The 24052-nt window shown below is 37.1% G+C and overlaps 1 long non-coding RNA gene across 1 annotated transcript in view; it reads left to right on the forward strand.

Annotated features, from left to right (window-relative positions):
- The first annotated feature begins 1797 nt into the window (after nucleotides 1-1797).
- LOC308643846 overlaps nucleotides 1798-24052 on the forward strand; it is a 37422-nt gene continuing 15167 nt past the window's right edge. Inside the window, exons 1-2 of the long non-coding RNA XR_014020832.1 lie at nucleotides 1798-1958; nucleotides 23092-23168. This is a non-coding gene — a long non-coding RNA (uncharacterized lncRNA). The remainder of the gene's footprint in view (nucleotides 1959-23091; nucleotides 23169-24052) is intronic.

Here is a 24052-nt window from a genome sequence, read left to right on the forward strand (position 1 = left end):
ATATATATAACTGAAATAACTTATAATAGCAATAACACCTTTATAACTGAAACATTTATTTAAAAGTAAGAAAAAGTTAATGTAACACCAGAATTTATAATATTAAAGGAGTAACTGTAAATGTAATGTGCACATCCTTTTATTTTTTCTAATACTAATAATGGAATATCAGTTTTAGTTCAACTTTTATGAAGCAGATTCACCATATATAAGAATATTAAAGAAGCAAGATAATATATAAGATCACTACTGTATTTCCCCTAAAATCATTTTCAAAAACCTAAAAGGGCAGGACAGAGTGATACGTGCCTATAATTTCTGCGAGTAGGAAGGCTGAGGTAGAAGGATCACAAGTTCAAAGCTAGCCTCAGCAATATATCAGGACCCTGGGCTGGGGATTGTAGCGCACTCACCTGGCATGCGTGAGGCACTGGGTTCGATTCTCAGCACCACATAAAAATAAAATAAAGATATTGTGTCCACTTAAAACTAAAAAATAAATATTAAATATATATATCAGGACCCTGTCTCAAAATTCAATAATAAATGAATTATTAAAAATGAAAAAGAACTGGGGATGTAGGTCAGTGATAAAGTACCCCTGGATTCAATCCTCAGTATAAAAAAGTAAAACAAAATCCTATAAGTTAAGATTGATCTTATTAAAGGAGATAATGAATCAGTAACATTTTTTTGGAATTACAATTGGTAGTAATTTGGAAAGAATATGATATTCGGGGAAAAACTGGACTTTAACTTTGATGAAATATCAAGCAAAATGAAAATGGAAATAAAAATCTAAGAATTCTCTTTCCCTCAAAACCCACAGGCTCTAATCCATAGTTTATCTCTGCTCCTGGTAATTCCAGGCCTTTGTCTCCATTAATGCCCAGGACAAGGTGAATAGTAGTAACAAATCAAACTAATGCAGTCAGGCTAAGACCTAGAGCTTCTCTATTATCTGACAACTGCCTAAATGAGGTTATTTGGTCTCCTGTAATGGCATTTGTCTCTTGTGAAGCCAGCCAGACAAAGCCCATCACTAAAGAGTGCTAGAGGAAACAATGGCTGTGTGTGCTGGTGGTCAACTTTTGAGTTAATCAGTGTTAATAGCCGCTTTCAGGGCCTATATCTTATCACACATCACCCGAATGGCATAAATCTCCTATTACCAAACCCATCAACCTGGGTCTCATGCCAACCTCTAAGGGCAGGGAGCCCAAAGCCAGTCTGTTTACTTGATATAAAACCCATATCACTATGACAGATGATGACTTGCTATCTCCATTTCACTGAGCCCCACAGCAATAAAAACTCCTCTTTTGGCTAAATTTAATGCTCATTTTTACTCTCCTTCCTTTTTGGGAACCCTCCCACAGCAAGCAGTCAAGGCAGCTGTTGTTGGTTCTCACTGCTCCATACCCTATTAGACTCACCCTCCCCATTTTCTTCCCTTATTATTCTGCTTCTTTTCCTCTTTGGAATTATTTATTATTTATTTCCTTGCAAGTATATTGTTATAAACAGGCTTTATTGAGTCCCGCAAATGATCCTCCAGTCAAAAAAAGTTTATGTTATGCCTTCTGTCTAGTGTAAAATCACCAATATTTAAGAATTTCATGTTTGTTCTCTTCCTCCAGGTATCTTACGGTGGTCTGGGAACCATCTGCTTTAGCATTTTTTGACAAGGTAATTTCAGTAAAATAAATGAGAGCATAACTTGTGTCCTATTGTCCTATTTACCGCATCAAAAGCTTGTAAATAACCTGAGTAGCTGCTTCCCCTTTAGGTTGGTTTCCAAATGGAAAAACACTAAGAAGACCTAAGTCAACCTGCAGTTTGGAGCCAAGCCCTGTGGAGCCTGGTTACACACTGCCAAACCCCTCCACTGACCCACTGACCTGTGAGCAAGCTGAGTTTAAGGACTTAGAAAAACAGCATTGTTGCAGCTATTCAAGGTACTATACATAGTTTCTCTTATTAAAATTTCAGTTCTTTATATAGTAAACATTTGGTTACTATATTTTGACTCATGATTCATTTTTTAAAATATTTTTTAGTTGTAGATGGACACCATTCCTTTATTTTATTTACTTATTTTTATGTGGTGCTGAGGATTAAACCCAGGACCTCGAATGTGCTCAGGTGAGCTCTCTATCACTGAGCCACAATCCCAGCCCCATGATTTCTTAACACCTTTGAATTTTGTGACTTTTGCATACAAAAATTTAAATATTTTTACTTAAATCTCAGTCTTTTCCTTCATGACTTTTTCTGGGGCTTTATTGGACACCTTCTTATTCTTTTTTCTTTTTTTTTTCTTTTTTTAAGTTGTAGATGGACACAGTATCTTTATTTTTATTTGTTTATTTTTTTATGGTGCTGAGGATCCAACTCAGGGCCTCACAGGTGGGAGGCAAGCACTCTACCACTGAGCTACAACCCCAGTCCTTGATACCTTCCCATTCTTATGATCCCCTTCTAGTAACCTGATGACTTATCTTTATGACTTGTTGCATTTTTAGTTTATCCAGGGTTTTTTTGCATACTAAATATGATAACCAGAACAATACTCCTTACAAGAGTCATAGAAATAAAAGATGATTATACTAATAATAAAAATAGTAATACCATTTATTAAGTGCCTTCTGTAGACCAAATAGTCCCCCTAGAATTAATTTGTTATAACCTGATTCCCAATATGGTATTTGGCAGTAGGCCCTTCGGGAGGAGAGTAAGTCATAAAGATAGAGCCCTCATAACTGGGATCGCTGCCCTTCTAAAAGGGACCCCAGAGAGCTTCTTTGCCACTTCTACCATGTGAGGACATAGCTAGAAAGCCATCTGTGTCACAGAAAGTAATAACTAGTCAGAAGCTGAATCTGTTTTTTAAATCTTGTTCTTTCCAGCCTTCAGATAAATTTCTGTTGTTTATAAGCCAGCTAGTCTATGGTATTTTTGTTAGAATAGCCCAAACAAAGATAGTATCCACTATGAGCTGTGTGATATGGCACTTCACATGAATTATCCCGTTTAATTTTCACAGTAGCTGTGCAAGGTGGATATAGTCAACCCCCTTTACAAATAAGGAAACCTGAGCTGGGGGCGGTGGCTCATACCTGTAATCCTAGCAACTCCTAAGGTTGAGGCAGAAGGATTAGAAGTTCAAAGCCAGCTGTAGCAATTTAGTGAGGCCCTATGCAACTTAAGGAGACCCTGTCTCCAAAAAAAAAAAAAAAAGAGCAGGGGGGCTGGAGTTGTGGCTCAGTGGTAGAGCACTTGCCTAGCATGTATGAGGCACTGTGTTTCATTCTCAGCACCACATATAAATAAATGAATAAAATGAAGGTCCACCAACATCTAAAACAAATAGAGCTGGGGATGTTGCTCAGTAGCTAAGCACCCCTGGGTTCAATCCTCAGTACCAACAACAAAACGAAAAACAAATAAGGAAGCCTGGCTTCAAATATTTTTATTATGATGAAATTGCGGAACAGAGAGAGATTAAATAAATGATCAATATCACACAGGTAGTAAGTAGCCCAGCCAGAATTCAGACCATGTTCTGTCTGACTCCAAATACACCTCTTTCCACAGACCCTTCCAGAAGATGAAATCACTAGTGTGATGCCAGTACTTAGAAAAGCATACTGAATTTTTCTTTTCTTCCTTCCTTCCTTTTTTTTTTTTTTAAGGGGAGCAAGAATAGAGGTCTCAATGATATATAAAATAATCAAATTCTCTCAAGTTCCAAGATTCTTTATTTATAATGTGTTCTCTTTAGAAAAGTGGTATTTTAGCTAGAAAATATATTTTTCCTTGTCTCTATGAATTTTAAGTAAATAATAATAAGTCCTTTTCACATAATAATAATAATAATAATAATAATAATAAGTCCTTTTCACATAAAATTGCCATCAGAAATTTGTATAAATACAGATACATTCATTCATCTGGAAGGCACCACTTAAATTGATTCTGATTTACACAATATGTGCATAGTGCCTATACAATAGACTTTTCTAGGAGTAAAGTGTTGAATTAAAAAGCAAGTAGAGGGCTGGAGTTGTGGCCCAGTGGTAGAGTGCTTGCCTGGCATGTGTGAGGCTCTGGGTTCGATCCTCAGCACCACATATAAATAAATAAAACAAAAGATCCATTGACAACTTAAAAAAATGTATATTTTTTAAAAAGCATGTTTACTCTGGGGTTGTTTCTCAGTGGGAGAGGGGTTGCTGGCATGTTTGAGGCACTGGATTCGATCCTCAGTACCACATAAAAATAAATAAAATAAAGGTATTGAGTCTGTATACAACTAAAAAATATTTTTTAAAAAGAAAGCTAGAGAATATGCATATTATATCATTTATGTAAAAAGCAAAAGTAAACGAAAATAGCTGTATATATGTGTGAATGTAGGGACAAAGTCTGAAAGGACATATAGTGAATTGTCAAAACTGTAACAAGTAGTTACTATGAAAAAAGCAAAAGAGAATTTTTTTAATTGCTTTTATTTTTTAAATACATGACATCGGAATGCATCACAATTCTTATTACACATATAGAACACAATTTTTCATATCTATGTTTGTATATAAAGTATGTTCACACTAATTCATGTCTTTATACATGTACTTTGGATAATGATGTCCATCACATTCCACCATCATTGCTAACTCCCTGCCTTCTCCCTGCCCTTCCCACCCCTCTGCCCTATCTAGAGGTTGTCTATTCCTCCCATGCTCCTTTCCCTACCCCACTATGAGTCAGTCACCTTATTTCAGAGAAAACATTCTCGACATTTGTCTTTTGGGGATTGACTAACTTCACTTAGCATTATCTTCTCCAACTGCATTTATTTACCTGCAAATGCCATGATTTTATTCTCTGCAAAAGAGAATTTTTATTTTCTGTGTTTTCTTTAATTGTAGATGGCTCGATGCTTTTATTTATTTATTTTTATGTGGTGCTGAGAATCAAACACAGTGCCTCACATGTGCTAGGCAAGAACTCTACCACTGTGCTATAATCCCAGCTCACTTTCTGTGTTTTATGCAGCTATATGTTGTAGCATAGGGTTCAGAGTTGGGGATTGGGTTAAAATCAGAAAGAGAAAATCCAGAATATGCAAATCAAAACAATAAAATGCCACTTTATACTCACTAGAATGGCTATAATAAAAAAGACAATAGGGGCTGGGGATGTGGCTCAATCGGTAGCGCGATCGCCTGGCATGCTTGCGGCCCGGGTTCGATCCTCAGCACCACATACAGACAAAGATGTTGTGTCCGCCAAATACTAAAAGAAATAAACATTAAAATTCTCTCTCTCTCTCCCTCTTTCTCACTCTTTCTTAAAAAAAAAAAGACAATAACAAATATCTGCAAGAATACAAAGCAATTGGAACCCTCTATGTTGCTGGTGGTAATGTAGAATGGGGTAGCTACTTTGGAAATAGTTTCTCAGTTCCCCAAAAAGTAAATAAATAAATAAATAAAAACATGGAGTTACCATATGAACCAGCAATTTCATTCCTCAGTCTATACTCAAGAAAACTGAAAACGTATGTTCACAGAAAAACTTGTGTACCAGTGCTTAATGTTATTCATAATAACCAAAAAGTGGAAAGAACTCAAGTGGCCACTGGCTAATGAATGCATAAACAAATGTGCCATATCCATAAAATGGAATGTTATTCAATCATAAAAAGGCACATATACTACAATATGACTGAGCCTTGAAAACATTAGGCTAAGTGAAAGAAGCCAGTCACAAAAGGTTACATATGGTATGGTTCTGTTTGTATGAAATGTCCAGAACAGGCAAAATCATAGAGATGAAAAATAGAGCTGAGCACAGTGGGGCACACCTGTAATTCCAGCTACCCTGAAGGCTGAGGCGGGAGGATTGCAAGTTTGAGGCCAATCTGGGCAATTTAACAAGACCCTATCTCAAAATAAAATAAAGGCCTGGTGGGTATAGCTCAGCTCAGTGGTAGAGCACTTGCCTAGAATTCATAGGGCCCTGGGTTCCATCTTCCCATTACCCCTGCCACACACACACACACAAATAGATTAGTGGTTGCCAGCAACTAGAGGGAGTGAATGATGAGGATGTAATTTTTAGGAGAGTGGTGAGAATACTCTGGAATTAGATGTTGTGATGGTTGCACAACCTTGTGAATATATGTTTTTATTAGACTTCTCCAGGAAAACAGACCCAACAGGAGAATATGTATATGTACATATATAAGTACACGTGCGCACACACACATATACATACACAGAAATTTATTTTCGGTAATTGGTCCACACAATTGTGGAAGTGTAAATTCAAAATCTGGTGTGGGAGGCTAGCAGGCTAGAGGCTGGAAAGACTTGAAAACTGAATCCAAAGGCAGTCAAGCTGGAGACCCAGGAAGAACTGATGTTGCTGTGCAAGTCTAATGGATGAATTTCCTCTCTGCTTGAAAAAATTCAGTCTTGTTTTTTTCAGGTTTTCAATAGATTAGATAACTCCCACTCACTTTATGGAGGACAATATGCTTTACTCAAACTCCATCGATTTAAATGTTAATTCATTTAAAAATACCTCACAGAATCATTTAGAATAATGTTTGATGCAGTATTGAGTTATTGTGATCCAGCCAAGTTAACACATGAAATTAAGCACACTAAAAAATCCTTACTTTTTTTTTTTTTTTTGGTACCAGAGATTGGACCCCCAGGGGGTGATTTACCACTGATCTGCATCCCCAGTTCTTTTTATATTTTTATTTGGAGACAGAGTCTCGCTTAGTTGCTGAAAATTTCACTGGATTTCTGAGGCTGGTCTCAAACTTGTGATCCTCCTGCCTCCATCCCTAGGATTACATTTGTGAACCACCACACCCAGCTTCAGTAAACTCTTAAAAGAATTAAGGAAAGGATGTAAAAAAAACTTTTGTAAAGCAGTTTGAAACTGCTTTCCAAAAGTAGAATAGGGCCATTATGCATAAAGAAAACATGCTTAGTGGTAGAGGAGGTCCTGAGATCAATCCCCAGTATCATAAAACAAAACAAATACCTGAATATAACATAATTGTTAAATAATTGTTAGCAGGTCCTTTATTGTGGTTCCTCCCATAGTTGGGGTAACTTATGTTAAGCTCATTACAATTCTATTTACTGAGAGTTGTTATCCCTCCAGTTTGCAGTTGTTCCGCAAGTTTGATATTATTTAAATACAAAAAGGCCAGGCAGGGTGGTGCCTTCCTGTAATCCCCGCAGCTCTGGAGGTTGAGGCAGGAGGATCAGAGTTCAAAGCCAGCCTCAGCAACTTCCTGAGGCGCTAAGCATGTCTCTAAATAAAAGACAAAATAGGCCTGGGGACGTGGCTCAGTGGTTGAGTGCTCCAGAGTTCAATCCCTAGTACCTAATAAATAAATAAATACAAAAAGACTCTTCCAGCAGGAAATTTAAAACTTTATATGAAAACAACTTTGAGTGAAAAGGTGAGCCAGTATTACAGAACTTGTAAAAAATAGTGATAGACTCAGGAGGCTAAGACAGGAGTCTCTCAAGTTCCAGACTAGTCTTAGCAACTTAGTGAGATCTTGTCTCAAAATAAAAAATAAAAAGAGCTAGGAATGTAGCTCAGTAGTAAAGCATTCCTGATTTCAAGCCCCAGTGCCAAAAAATTAAAAATAAACAAAAAATAGTGATCACGAAAATATGTATCAGAATTTACGGAATACATATAAAGCAATGACACAAAGAAAATTTATATCCCTAACCACATGTGTCAGTAACAGTGAAAAAATGAAAATAAATTAATTCCAAACTCAAGAGGCAAAGAGCAGTGTGTGGTAGTATATACCTGTAATCCCATTGGCTTGGGAGGCTCAGGAAGAAGGATTGCAAATTCAAGGCCTCAGCAAGTGAGACCCTAGCAATTTAGTGAGATCCTGTCTAAAAAAAAAAAAATACAAAAAGGTCTGGGGATGTGGCTCAGTGGTAAAGCCCAACTGGGTTAAATCCCTAATACCAAAAGAAAAGAAAAAGAGAAAAGAAACAAGGAAATAATTATAGAATATACAAATAACAAAAATAAGCACAAGGATGGAAACAATAAAGGTAAGACCAATAGAAATTAGTGGATAAAGAATAGGAAATGGTGTAAATTAAGTCAAGTAAATTAGAAAATTTTAAAATTGAGACTATTTTGTAGGACTTTAAGAAAACACAGAAAAAATGGTGAATTTTCTTAAGAAACAAAACAAACAAATAAACAAAAAACCTCAGAATTTACAAAAATCAATTATTTTAGAAATGAAATCATATGTATATTTTTTTCTTTTTTTGGTACCAGGACTAGAACCCAGGGGCACTTAATCACTGAGCCACATTCCTGGCTCCTTTATTTTGATATAGGGTCTCTCTAAATTGTTGAGGCTGGCTTCAAACTTGCTCGGGGATTATGGGAGTGAGCCATTAGGCCTGGCACTCCATAGTTCCTTGAATAGAATAAGATAAACCTTGAGAACAAAGAAATTATTTTTATTTGGGCTAATTAGGGTTGCAGTCTGAGAAAATAGATTCAAACAATCTTGAAAATATCCTCTGAGGTTTTACAAAATGGTGGCAGTATTTATAGCTTTAATCCAAATGGGGGTTGTAAATTACATCACTGGTTAGTGAGGAATTATGATTGATGCAGGCAAAAGTTAAACTGTGCAGGAGAGGGATTGGGTGTGACCTCAGTCTCTGAGTCATTTGAGGAGTGGGGTTCATTCTACAGAAGGTCAGCAGAGGTTAACATTATATCAAAGGTCAACTCATATCGGAGGCTGGGCTTGTTTGCAGCCCACTTCAAAGGTTCAGCATTTGATATGATATGTCTGAGATCTGATTAGTAACAGCCTTCCAAGTCCATTTTAAATAGCCAGGACCAATGTTACCCCATTTTGATTTTTCTTCCTTCACTTCCTGACAAAATCTTCAACAAACTTTCATATTTATATCTGTTTAAAAACAAACACATAAAAGAAAATATAAGTTGATGCACACATTTTTTTAATTATTTTTTTTCTTTTTTTTTATTGGTTGTTCACAACATTACAAAGCTCTTGACATATCATATTTCATACATTAGATTGAAGTGGGTTATGAACCCCCCAATTTTACCCCAAATGCAGATTGCAGAATCATGTCGGTTACACATCCACAATTTTACATAATGCCCTATTAGTAATTGTTGTATTCTGCTACCTTTCCTATCCCCTACTATCCCTCCTCCCCTCCCCTCCCATCTTCTCTCTCTACCCCATCTACTGTAATTCATTTCTCTCCTTGTTTATTTTCCCATTCCCCTCACAACCTCTTATATGTAATTTTGTATAGCAATGAGGGTCTCCCTTCATTTCCATGCAATTTCCCTTTTCTCTCCCTTTCCCTCCCATCTCATGTCTCTGTTTAATGTTAATCTTTTCTTCCTACTCTTCCTCCCTGCTCTGTTCATAGTTGCTCTCATTATATCAAAGAAGACATTTGGTATTTGTTTTTTAGGGATTGGCTAGCTTCACTAAGCATAATCTTCTCTAGTGCCATCCATTTCCCTGCAAATTCTATGATTTTGTCATTTTTTATTGCTGCGTAATATTCCATTGTGTATAGATGCCACATTTTTTTAATCCATTCATCTATTGAAGGTCATCTGGGTTGGTTCCACAGTCTAGCTATTGTGAATTGTGCTGCTATGAACATCGATGTGGCAGTATCCCTGTAGCATGCTCTTTTAAGGTCTTCAAGGAATAGTCCGAGAAGGGCAATAGCAGGGTCAAATGGTGGTTCCATTCCCAGCTTTCCCAGGAATCTCCAAACTGCTTTCCAAATTGGCCGCACCAATTTGCAGTCCCACCAGCAATGTACAAGTGTACCCTTTTCTCCACATCCTCGCCAGCACTTGTTGTTGTTTGACTTCATAGTGGCTGCCAATCTTACTGGAGTGAGATGGTATCTTAGGGTGGTTTTGATTTGCATATCTCTGAATGCTAGAGATGGTGAGCATTTTTTCATGTACTTGTTGATTGATTGTATATCCTCCTCTGAGAAGTGTCTGTTCAGGTCCTTGGCCCATTTGTTGATTGGGTGATTTGTTATCTTATTGTCTAATTTTTTGAGTTCTTTGTATACTCTGGATATTAGGGCTCTATCTGAAGTGTGAGGAGTAAAAATTTGTTCCCAGGATGTAGGCTCCCTATTTACCTCTCTTATTGTTTCTCTTACTGAGAAAAAACTTTTTAGTTTAAGTAAGTCCCATTTGTTGATTCTTGTTATTAACTCTTGTGCTATGGGTGTCCTATTAAGGAATTTGGAGCCCGACCCCACAATATGTAGATCGGAGCCAACTTTTTCTTCTATCAGACGCAGAGTCTCTGATTTGATATCAAGCTCCTTGATCCATTTTGAGTTAACTTTTGTGCATGGCGAGAGAAAGGGATTCAGTTTCATTTTGTTGCATATGGATTTCCAGTTTTCCCAACACGATTTGTTGAAGATGCTATCCTTCCTCCATTGCATGCTTTTAGCCCCTTTATCAAATATAAGATAGTTGTAACTTTGTGGATTAGTCTCTGTGTCCTCTATTCTATACCATTGGTCCACCCGCCTGTTTCGGTACCAGTACCATGCTGTTTTTGTCACTGTTGCTCTGTAATATAGTTTGAAATCTGGTATCGCTATACCGCCTGATTCACACTTCCTGCTTAGAATTGCTTTTGCTATTCTGGGTCTTTTATTTTTCCATATGAATTTCATGATTGCTTTATCTATTTCTACAAGAAATGCCGTTGGGATTTTGATTGGCATTGCATTAAACCTATAGAGAACTTTTGGTAATATTGCCATTTTGATGATGTTAGTTCTGCCTATCCATGAACAGGGTATATTTTTCCATCTTCTAAGATCTTCTTCTACTTCTCTCTTTAGGGTTCTGTAGTTTTCATTGTATAAATCTTTCACCTCTTTTGTTAGGTTGATTCCCAAGTTTTTTTTTTTTTTTTTTTTGAGGATATTGTGAATGGAGTGTTTTTCCTCATTTCCGTTTCAGAAGTTTTGTCACTGATATACAGAAATGCCTTTGATTTATGCGTGTTGATTTTATATCCTGCCACTTTGCTGAATTCATTTATTAGTTCTAGTAGTTTCTTTGTAGACCCTTTTGGGTCTTCTAGGTATAGAATCATGTCATCTGCAAATAGTGATAATTTAAGTTCTTCTTTTCCTATTTTTATGCCTTTAATTTCTTTCGTCTAATTGCTCTGGCCAGTGTTTCAAGAACTATATTGAATAGAAGTGGTGATAGAGGGCATCCCTGTCTTGTTCCAGATTTTAGAGGGAATGCGTTTAACTTTTGTCCATTCAGAATGATGCTAGCCTGAGGCTTAGCATAGATAGCTTTTACAATGTCAAGGTAAGTTCCTGTTATCCCTAGTTTTTCTAATGTTTTGAACATAAAGGGATGCTGTACTTTGTCGAATGCTTTCTCTGCATCTATGGAGATGATCATATGGTTCTTATCTTTAAGTCTATTGATGTGGTGAATAACATTTATTGATTTCCGTATATTGAACCATACTTGCATCCCAGGGATGAATCCTACTTGATCATGGTGCACAATTTTTTTGATGTGTTTTTGTATTCGATTCGCCAGAATTTTATTGAGGATTTTTGCATCTAGGTTCATCAGAGATATTGGTCTGTAGTTTTCTTTCTTTGAGGTGTCTTTGTCTGGTTTCGGAATCAGGGTGATGTTGGCCTCATAGAATGAATTTGGAAGAGCTCCCTCTTTTTCTATTTTCTGAAATAACTTGAAAAGTATTGGTATTAATTCTTCTTTAAAGGTTTTGTAAAACTCCGCTGTATACCCATCCGGTCCTGGGCTTTTCTTGGTTGGTAGTCTTTTGATGGCTTCTTCAGTTTCATCCATTGATATTGGTCTGTTCAAATTGTGTGTATCCTCCTGACTCAGTCTGGGCAAATCATATGCCTTAAGAAATTTATCGATGTCTTCACTATCTTCTATTTTATTGGAATATAGGTTTTCAAAATAATTTCTAATTGTCTTCTGTATTTCTGTAGCATCTGTTGTGATATTGCCTTTTTCATCCCGTATGTTAGTAATTTGAGTTCTCTCTCTTCTTCTCTTCATTAGCATGGCTAAAGGTCTGTCGATCTTATTTATTTTTTCGAAGAACCAACTTTTAGTTTTGTTAATTTTTTCAATAGTTTCTTTTGTTTCAATTTCATTGATTTCCGTTCTGATTTTAATTATTTCTTGCCTTCTGCTACATTTGCTGTTGTTTTGCTCTTCCTTTTCTAGGGCTTTGAGATGAAGTGTGAGCTCATTGATTTGTTGGTTTTTTTCTTTTTTTGAGGAATGACCTCCAGGCGATGAATTTCTCTCTTAAAACTGCTTTCATTGTGTCCCATAGATTCCGATATGTTGTGTCTGTATTTTCATTTATCTCTAAGAATTTTTTGATTTCCTCCTTTATGTCTTCTGTAACCCATTGATCATTCAGTAACATATTGTTCATTTTCCATGTGATGTAGGATTTTTCCTTCCTTCTTTTATCATTGATTTCCAGTTTCATTCCATTATGATCAGATAAAATGCATGGTATTATCTCCACCCCTTTATATTTACTGAGGGTTGCCCTATGGCATAATATATGGTCTATTTTTGAGAATGATCCATGTGCTGCTGAGAAAAAAGTATATCCATTTGATGATGGTTGATATATTCTATATATGTCAGTTAAGTCTAGGTTATTGATTGTGGTATTGAGTTCTATAGTTTCTTTATTCATCTTTTGTTTGGAGGATATGTCCAATGGTGAGAGAGGTGTGTTGAAGTCACCCATAATTATTGTGTTGTGGTCTATTTGATTCTTGAACTTGAGGAGAATTTGTTTTATGAGTGTCGCAGCACCATTATTTGGTGCATAAATATTGATAATTGTTATATCTTGTTGGTGAATGGTTCCTTTTAACAGTATATGAAGTCCTTCCTTATCCCTTTTGATTAACTTAGTCTTGAAGTCGATTTTATTCGATATGAGGATGGCCACCCCTGCTTGCTTACGAGAACTGTGTGCATGGTATATTTTTTCCCATCCTTTCACCTTCAGCCTGTGTATGTCTTTTCCAATCAGATGTGTCTCCTGGAGGCAGCATATTGTTGGATTTGTTTTTTTAATCCATGATACCAGCCTATGTCGCTTTATTGGAGAGTTTAAGCCATTAACATTCAGAGTTACTATTGATATATGGTTTGTACTTCCATCCATGTTTGATTATTTATCCTTTTTAAAAAAAAATTTAGTTTGTTTCTCCATGATTATCTTTCCCCTCGCCCTCTGTCTTTACTGAGGCACTTCCCACTGATGGTTTTGGTTATTGTTTTTTATTTCTTCCTCGTGTAGTGTTTTGCTCAAAATGCTTTGCAATGCTGGTTTTCTGGCTGCAAATTCTTTTAACTTTTGTTTATCATGAAAGATTTTTATTTCGTTGTCATACCTGAAGCTTAATTTTGCTGGATACAGAATTCTTGGTTGGCATCCATTGTCTTTCAGTGTTTGAAATACATTGTTCCATGACCTTCTTGCTTTCAGTGTCTGTGATAAAAAATCCGTTGTTAACCTTATTGGTTTACCCCTGAATGTAATCTGTCTCCTTTCTCTTGTAGCTTTTAATATTTTCTCTTTGTTCTGTATATTGGATGTCTTCATAACAATGTGTCTTGGCGTTGGTCTACTGTGATTTTGTGTGCTTGGTGTCCTGTATGCATCTTCAATTTGTATATCTGTTTCCTTTTTTATTTCTGGAAAGTTTTCTGTAATTATTTCATTCAGCAGGTTACTCATTCCCTTGGTTTGAATCTCTGTACCTTCTTCTATCCCGATGACTCGTAAGTTTGGTTTTTTTATGTTATTCCATAACTCTTGGATGTTTTTCTCGTGATTTTTTACCAGCCTTTCTGAGTTGGCTAGACTCTTTTCAAGATGATATATTTTGTCTTCATTCTCTGACGTTCTGGCTTCTACTTGCTCCACTCTGTTAGTGATACTCTTAATTGAGTTTTTAATTTGGTTTATCGTTTCCTTCATTTCTAGAATTATTGTTTGATTATTTTTTTATAATCTCTATCTCCTGATAAAGATGCTTAACTTCTTCTTTTATCTGTTTATGTAATTCATTCTCAATGTGTTCTTTTGCTGCTTAAATTTGCTGTCTTGTATCCTCTTTAAGGTTCCATTCCATCTGTCTAAGGTGTTCCTTGAGTTCTTTATATGACCATTTTTCTGATGACTCTAGGTCCTCCTGAATATTTAGGCTGTCCTGCATTGTTTGTACTCCTTTTCTTCCTTGCTTTTTGAAGCTGCTCATGTTACTTCTTGTTCTGTTTGACTGCTGAGTTACTGTTTACTCCTATAAATTTATTTGATGCTTGGGAGGAAAGGTATTAGAAGGGAAGGGAAGAAGTCACTAAAGAGAATGAGAGTAAGCAGGTAGAATTCAAGGAAGGGGGGATAAGAGAAATGAAAAGACAAAAGAAGAAAAAAAAGGAAAGAAAAAAAGAAAAAAAATTTAAAAAATAAAAAATAAAAAAAATTAAAATTAAAATTAGAAGAAAAAAAATTTTTGAAAAAATTGTAAAAAATTTTAAAAAACAACAAGAAAGAAAAAATGAAAATGAAAGAAAAACCCAAATCAAAATAAAAGAGAAAAGAAAAAAAGAAAAAAAAAACTAATAAATGCAGTCTTAGAGTTTGATTAACTTCTCTTCCAGTAGGTGGCGCTGTGCCCACCAGACCTAGTTTCTCCTGTCAATACGCGGGAACCAATCACTGTGCAGCAGCTCCTCCCAGACTGGGCGAGTCTCCAATCCTGAGTACCTAGGGCCTCCTCTTGTGTCTAGTCACTTCCCACTTTTCCTCTAGCCAGGCCCCTCTCACGGGTGCCGCTCACCACAATACTGGCTACACGCCAGGTCTGCTGCTCCCGGGAGCCCTGTTTTCATGAACGACTGGGCACACTCTTCCAGTTTGCCATTCCCTGAGACCCTAAGTTTGTAGAGCTTGGGGCTGAGAATCCTCAGCGAATTTTACTTGCCTTCCGGTAGCCACGCTCCCGGTAGCTGGTGCAAGAAGCCTCAGCAGTCAGCCCTGGTGGGAGCGGTAGTTACGCGCCGTGGGTCCCGCGCCACCTCTGATTCCCTCGGGCTGGCTATCACGCTCACGGGAGAGCTGGGAGGGGCCCTTACGGGAGAGCTGGGAGGGGCCCTTAAGGTTTCCCCGATATGTGGAGAGGGAAGGCTAGGGAATTACACACCTGTAGCAGCAGGTTTCAATGAAGTTATCTCCTCCGCCGCAGTCTGATGACGTCAGTTCTCTGCCATGGTGGTGTCTCTTGCAAATGGCGACAGTTCGTTTCCCTTTGCCGGGTGACCAATGCAACGGGTGGGTCCTTACTGTCTCTCCCAAGCCCCGTTTCAAACCTGTGGCTACTACCTATGAAGGCTCGGTAGGCATTTACCTCTGTAGGATGAGAAGGGCTGACCAGTTGTTTCAGCCGGATGGATTAGTGCTGAGTCACAGCTGTTTGTCTGCGGGAAGCAGGCGAACGGGAGCTTGAATTCAGCCGATCCGGGCTCAGTGTGTGTTCTGAGAGGCCCAGACTGTTCGCCCCAGATCCACGTCAGCTCAGCATTGCCTAGTGATCCTGAGCAAGCAGATTTAGGTTGTTTATGACTCCCTATGCCCACACAGCTGAAGAGGTCAGAGACTTGATCTCTCTGCGCCCGCCGCCATGTTGGAATCGATGGACACATTTTTTTTATATAAAATATTTTATATCATGGGGAAAACAAGAAACATTTCCACGATTATCAAGAGTGAAGCAAGGATGCTTCTATCTCCATTACCAGAAATATCAAAAGGTTCTTTTAGCAAGAAAGTTAATTCTAAATTTCATATGGAAAAATAACAATAAATAATGGCAAGAAAAATATAAAAGAGGGCTACAGTGGTAGTACCCTTGCCTAGCATGTGTGAGGCACTGGGTTTGATCCTCAGCACCACATAAAAGTAAATAAATAAAGGTATTGTATCTATCTACAACACCACCAAAAAAAAAAAAAAAAAAAGAAAAATATCAAAAGGGTAAAATCTGCTATATTCTGTTACTGAGCTATATCCAAAACCCTAGAAAATACTTGTACTGAGTGAAAATGGAAATAGAATATGTCAAACATGTGAAATACAACTGAAGTAGTACTTAGAGGGAAATGTCTAGTGTTAAAGACATTTTAGTAAAAGACATTTTAGTAAAGAGAATTCTCAAATCAATAATCTAAACTTCTACCTTAAGAAAATTGAAAAAAAGTATAATAAATTTAGAATAAACAGAAGTAAGGTAATAATAAATATAAAACCAGCCAGGCATGATTGCGCATACCTGTAATCCCAGCTACTCAAGAGGCTGAGGCAGGAGAATCCGAAGCTGGAGGTCAGCCTGGGAAATTTAGTGAAACCCTGCCTCAAAATAAAAGATAAAAAAAAGGGCTGGAATAACTCAATGGTAGAACCCCAATGGATTCAATACCCAGTACCACAAAAAAATAAATTAAGCTGGCATGGTGGCACAGGTCTACAATCTCAGAAATTTCAATGAGGCAAGAGGATCACAAGTTGAAAGCCAGCCTTAGCAATTTAGCAAGTACCTAAGCAACATAGACCCTGTCTCAAAATAAAAAATAAAAAGGATTGGGGATGTTGCTCAGTGGTAAAGCACCGGTTTAATCCCCAGTACCAAATATATTTATATTAGATATCAGAAATACATATGTAAATCAGAAACATATATACAAATATATCAAGAAAAATCAATAAAACAACTAATTCTTTAAAAATTTCAATAAAATTGGTAAACTTCTAGCCATGTTAACAAATAAAAAAGAGGAAAAGCTACAACATCTGGAAGGAAAGAGGAGTTATAAACACACCTCAGCAACACTAAAGGAAGAATAAGCTGGGTGTGGTGGCACACACCTGTAATCCCAGCAACTCAGCAACTTGGGAGGCAGAGATAGGAGAATCACAAATTCAAAACCAGTCTCAGCAATTTAGCAAGACCATATCTCAAAATAAAAGTGATGGGGTTGGGGTTGTGGCTCTGTGGGAGAGCTCTCACCTAGCACATATGAGGCACTGTGTTCAAGTCTCAGCACCACATAAAAATAAATAAAATAAAGGTATTGTGTCCTACAACTTTAAAAAAATACAATTTTAATAAAATTTAAAAATGGAAATGGTTGGGGATATAATTCAGTGGCAAAGTGTCCCTGGGTTCAATCCCTAGTACCAAGAGAGAAAAAAAAAAACACTATTAAGAACTCTGTGCCCATAAATTCAGTAGTTTAGAAGAAATAAAACAAATCTACAATCTCCTAAAATTCAACTAAGAGGAAATAGATAACCTTAATCACATAATCATTAAAGAAATATGAAATAATTTTGAATCTCTGAAAAGGGAAATTCCAGGCCCAGATTTAAAGACTTTAACACCAAATTCTACCTACATTTAAAAAGGGTGGTTGAGGATATAGATTAGTGAGCCTGCTTCACACATTCAAGGCCCTGAATTCAATCCCTAAGCACCAAAAGAAAGAAAAGCAAAACTATGGAACCAACCTGGGTGTCCGTCAACAAATGAATGGATAAGGAATCTGTGGTATATATACATTATGTTTTTTTATTGACTCAGACCTCCCAGTTATTTCTGGTAACTGAAATCATGGGAGTGGAAAACCACTGAAATAGAGCATTCAAAAATAGACCCATGAAAATATGGTTTATTGATTTCTGACAGAGGGGCAAAGGCTATTCAAAGGAAAAAGAATAGTTTGTTCAATAAATGGTGTTTGAACAATTGGAAATCCATATGCCGCCTCCCCCCAAACAACAAAGCTTGTCCTTAACTTTACACCTTATACCAAAATTGGCTCTAAAAGAACCATAGATCTAAGTATAAAGTGCAAAATGTTTATTATAATTAATTATTTATTAATCTATGAAATGTTTAGAAGAAAACAGGAAAAAAATTTTGTGACATTGCTTAACTAGATAGAGTTCTTAGATATATCACCAAAAACATAATCTATAAGAAAAAAAATGATGAACTAGATTTCACTAAAATGTGAAACTTTTCTTTGTGAAAGATACTCTTAATAGAATGAAAAAACAAACTATAGACCAGAAATTATTTGCCAATTATATATCTAACAAAGAACTTGTATACAAAATATGTAGAGTTCTGAAAACACACCATAAGAAAGTAAACCCAATAAACATGAGCTAAAGATCTGAATAGATACATAATTTTAAAAGATGTACAGATAACAAGCACATGGAATGAGGCTCACCATCATTAACAATTAGGGAAATGCAAATGAAACCATGATGAAATGCCACTAAGTACCTACTAGAATATCTAGGGAAAAAGAGAAGAAAAGCTGCCAACAAGTACAGGCAAGAATGCAGAACAACCAGAACTCTCATTCATTAATGATAGGAATGCAAAATGGTATAGCTATTCTTTGAAATAGTTTCTTTAAAATAGCATTTTCTTTAAAAAGCAAAACATATGCTTATCATATAACTCAGGAAACCCACTTTTAGATTTTTATCTTTAAAACCAAATACAAATGCTTATATCAGTTTTATTCATAATCAACAAAAACTGGAAACAAAAACTAAACAAACTATCAAATATTCCTATGATGGGACACTCACCACCCAGCAATAAAGAGAAACAAATTATTGGCATATACAACAATATGGGTGAATCTCAAGGATGTGCTGAGTGAAATAAGCAAGTCTCAGAATGTTATATGATATATGATTACACCTTCATAATATTGGACAAAATCACAACCATGGGGATGGAGAACAGATCAGTGGTGGTGAGGGCTTATGGATGGGAAGAGTATTTGACTAAAAAGGAATAGCATGAAGTAATATTTTTGGGAAATGTGTGTGATGGAACTATTCTATAGCTTAACTATAGTTATACAAATCTATACCATTAAAAATTCATGGAACTGTACACACATAAAAAAATTTTACTATATATATATATATATATATATATATATATACACATTTAAAATGGCATTGATATATCATCAGATGAGCAAAAATTTTATGACACAGCACTCAGTTGGCAAGGCTATGGGGAAAATAGGTACTCTCATACTGATGTTGAGTATGCAAATTGCTGGAACCCATATGAAAAGAAATCTAACAACATCTTACAAAACTGTGTATGTGTTTAACTTTTGATCCAGCAATGTGTCTTCTTGGGCTTTAAAGAAACATTTCCAACAAAGCAAATATTTTATGCACAAGAATATTCACTGAAGCCTATTTGTAATGACAAAATATTAGAATAACCTCAATGCCAAACATAGAAGAGTGGCTAAATAAAATCTAGTATAGTAGTTGCACAATGGAATACTAGACACTGTACAAAAGATTAAAAATTTCTGTGTACTGGGCTGGGGTTGTGTGGCACAGCGGTAGAGTGCTTGCCTAGCATGCGTAAGACATTGGGTTCGATCCCCAGCAGCACATAAAAAATAAATAAATAAAAGTATTTGCAACTACAACTAAAAAATATTAAACAAAATCTCTGTGTACTGATAATATCCTAGAGTGATATCCAGGATATATAATATCAACTGAGCAAAGAGAAGTGCTAAAAAGTGTGAAAAGGGCTGGGGATGTGGCTTAGTGTAGAAAGGAGAAATTTAAAAAACATAGATGTATGCACTGGGGAATGTAGCTCAATGGTAAAGCACACTTGCCTGGCATCCCTAGCGTCTGAGAAAAAAGAAAATAGATGTAGCTGGGCATGGTGACACATGCCTGTAATCCCAGTGACTTGTGACAGGAGGATCATAAATTCAAGACAAGCCTGGGCAACCTAGCAAGACCCTGAGAAACTCATCAAGACCCTGTATCAAATAATAAAAAGAACTGAGGACATGGATTCAATTTCAGTACTGCCAAAAAAAAAAAAAAAAAAAAAAGAAAAGAAAGAAAGAAAGAAAAAGAAAAGCAGATACATCTACATCTATTTTCTTTCTTTTTGTTTTTCTTTTTTCTTATTGTTGTTGTTGTTGGCAGTACTGAAATTAAATCCAGGAACTCCACCACAGCTCCTGTCCCCCACACTTTTTTTCAGTACTAACAACTGAACCCAGGAGCACTAAGTCCCCAACCCTTTTATTTTTTATTTTGAAACATGTTCTCACTAAGTTGCCAAGGCTGGCCATGAATTTGCCTCAGCCTCTTGAATAGCTGGGATTACAGGTGTGCACCACCACCTTGCCTGGCTTGGCTTATTTTTAATGAGATACACAGAAAGAATAAACCAAAGGCTGGGATATAGCTCAGTTGGTAGAGTGCTTGCCTCGCATGTACAAGGCTATGGGTTCAATCCCTAATACCAAAAAAAAAAAAAAAAAAAAAAAAAAGAATAAACCAAAAGATGAAATTGGTTACTTTTTGGGAGAAGGGACCTGTGTCAGGGATGAGAGCACAGGACAGAGTAGAAGGTCTGGACTGGGGTATAGGAGGAGTTACAATTAGCATGTATTTATTCATAGTGCAATGCTTGACTTTCAGGACTGTATAAAAGTTGCACATGCTCAAAAATTAAAACCAATAAGGGTGGAAGGGGAAAAAAACATTAAATTTGAATATATGCAAAAACAATAAACTTAACATTAATTCAAATGAAGTAGGGTCAGGGGAGTTACAGAACTGGCCCAAGGAATTTTTGCAAACTGTGATTTGATTCTGTAAACTCAGACTCAAGATAAAGAACTGTAAACAAATACGGAACTCTCCTTATTGAGTTTGCTTTTTGTAGTGGTGTGTATTAGTAATTCTGACACTGTTCTCTGTGTATTACAGATTTGAGCAAGTAAATCAAACATGTTGGGTAGGGGAGCCAGGTTCCTAACAGGTGGGAAAGGGAGTTGAAGTCTGGAAAGCAGGAAGACTGGAATGAATACTGTTATGTTGGGCTGGAATTAGAGTCAGTAATGTGGGTTTAGGACATGTGAGAGCAGATTGTTTGGTGATAAGAGACTGTGGCACTCCTACACATAAGATCACCATTCAAGAGCTGTGAATGGTGGACTGGTGCCTGGCTCAGTATTTACAGATGCCTCACACTCTGTAGAATTGTAGCTGACCATCTACATTTCAAGCTTGGCCTCACCATTAAATCACAAAGATGATTTTCTGCCAGTTGCACATTTTTTTAGTTTGAAACTTGGAACAATGGTAAAACAGTCTAAAGCCTGTGCATGAGCCAGGCTTTCTTCTGTGGCAAGGGAAGAAATGAGCTCAAGCTCACTGGAGCAATAAGGAATTTTGGGGGCCTTGAAAGACTTAGCAGGGTTTAGCTTCAGATCTGTCTGGATCTAGATTTCAGATGATGTTGTTAGAACTCTTCATATTTCAGGCCTCCTCTTCTGGTGGGCATGATGGAATTTGACAGCACAAAGCTCATTTTGGAGCCAATCTAGGAAACCCAGTGGAAAGAGCCTGTCACTAAGTCTGTCAAGGACGTCCCTTCTGGAGTGGAGGAGCTACTCCAGATCTGGGACAGATGGAGCACCTTGATTGGCAGTCCCCTAAGAATGAAAGGAGTGAGGAAGTGGTTTCCAAAGTAAGCACAGAAAGGAAAAACTGGCAACTAGTAGGGACTCTACACTGCTTGTCCTTGACATGGCCTATTTATAAAGTTCTGACTTCTGTGTATGCCTACCAGGTAGGAATAATTTCCTTAAACAAAATATAAAATTACCCTGACCATTTTGCCCTATAGCAAGCTTCTCTGAGGGGTTATAAGCCCTGGTGGGTAGGCTGGATAGACCTGGGCTCATAATCTTGTGGCATCTTTTCCCCCAGCCCCTGCCTAACACAGGAACTTTCCCTTAATGCAAGCTCAGAGACTGTTTACTGAATACTTCTAGTACCTTCCAAGGGTTCAATAATCTGATTATCATTGCTAGGCCTTCCAGGGTACATTGAGATAAGTGTCAACCTATATCTCCTTCAGAATTCTTCCTGGCTGAGTTTCCAAATCCTACTTTGAAGGAGGGGATAATTTGATGTAAATAGTTTATGTTTAACTTGGTTATAAATGAATAAAACTTCCCTAGCTAAAATTTTGGCCATTCTGGCCTCTGGTAAAGGAACTTTGAGACTCTAAAAGCCCCTATGAGATGATATACTCGAGTCCTTCTTTTTTTTTTAATATTTACTTTTTAGTGTAATTGAACACAATATCTCTACTTTATTTATTTATGTGGTGCTGAGAATCGAACCCAGGGCCTCTCACGTGCAAGGTGAGCCCTCTACCTCTGAGCCACAACCCCAGCCCTCAAGTCCTTCTTGAGGAAGATTTTTTTTCATACTAGGAATTGAACCCAGGGGTGCTTAACCACTTAGCTACATCCCCAGTGCTTTCTTATTTTTAATTTTAAGACAGTATCTCACTGGGGTTGTGGCTCAGTGGTTAAGCACCTCTGGATTCAATCCCCAGTACCAAAAAAAAAAAAAAAAAAAAAAAAAAAAAGACAGGATCTCACTAAGTTGCTTAGGGCTCCACTAAGTTTCTCAAGCTGGTTTCAAATTTGTGATCCTCCTTCCTCAGCCTCCTGAGCTGCTAAGATTATAGGCATATGCCACCGCAACCAGCATGAGGAAGATCTAGACCTAGAGGCTCTACCTTGTCTTACAAGGAACTAAGAGAAAATAACTGTACTTCCAGGTATCCCTCAGAAGTTTGTTCTTAAACTTCCTGCCCCTTAAAGACTCATCACCAGTCAGGAATTCTGAAACATAAGAACGAAAGAATCATATGAAATTCTTTTTGTTGGTGGTGGTGGGGGTTCTTGGGCTTGGAATCCAGGGGTGCTGTACCACCGACCTACATTCACAGCCCTGTTTATTTTTTTATTTTGAGACAGGGTCTTGCTAAATTGCCTAGGCTGGCCTGGAACTTCTGATTCTTCTGTCTCCACCTCCTCAGCTGCTGGGATTACAGGTACATGCCGCCACACTTTACATGGAGGTCATATTTAAAACACAGATTCCTAAACCCCATCCCTGGAGATTCTGATTAGCAGAACTTCTCATATGAGGAGCTGAGGGAAGTTGTCTGAGCAAAGGGAACAGCAAGTAGTAAGTCTTTAAGGCGGGAAAGAGTGTTCCAGGAAAAATCAGCAAAGTAAGCAAAAGAGAAAAGGGCAGAAGCCAGAAAAAAGAAGCAAGGGCCAGAATATGCAGGGCCTCAAGTGGGATACAGAGATTGGGTTTTTATTTGAATGTGACTGGAAGCCACTGAAGGTTTTGTGTGTGAGGAATGATGAATTAGATTTTCATTTTAAGAAAACCACTCTGAGGGGATGAGGATATAGCTCTTGGGCTAGCAAGCACAAGCTCTGGGTTCAATCCCCAGCACAACCTTCTATAGAGGTGCAGGTCAGAAGGGATGGTAGCCTGGCAGGGGCATGGGTTTAGAGCTGGACAATTATTGAGTCTGTGAGAATTGTGAGTGCCAATCTTAGTCCTGATTGGTTGTATTCTTATTTTCTTCTGTTGTAGTTATTTTCCTCACTTTCCCCATCTTTTCTGTTGTTTCAAAATTAAAGTTCTTTTTATTGTGAAAATAATATATTCTCAATACTCAAAATCTAAAACATAGAGAAGGGTAAAAAGAACAAATCAATCACCAGAAGTCCTACTACCTTGAGATACTGTAACCTAGCCCTGTTATCCTTTTTGACAGTCTCCATGAATACACAAGCATTTTGCACAAATAAAATACCACACATGCTACTTTATAAAAGTACTTTTCTTACTGTATTAAGAAAATGATTCCACCTGCATTCAATGAAAGGAAGTTGAATCTCACTCAGTAGAATTTCT

Source organism: Spermophilus citellus, assembly GCF_964194105.1.
Source record: "Spermophilus citellus genome assembly, chromosome: 3".
NCBI classification, from domain to species: Eukaryota; Metazoa; Chordata; class Mammalia; order Rodentia; family Sciuridae; genus Spermophilus; species Spermophilus citellus.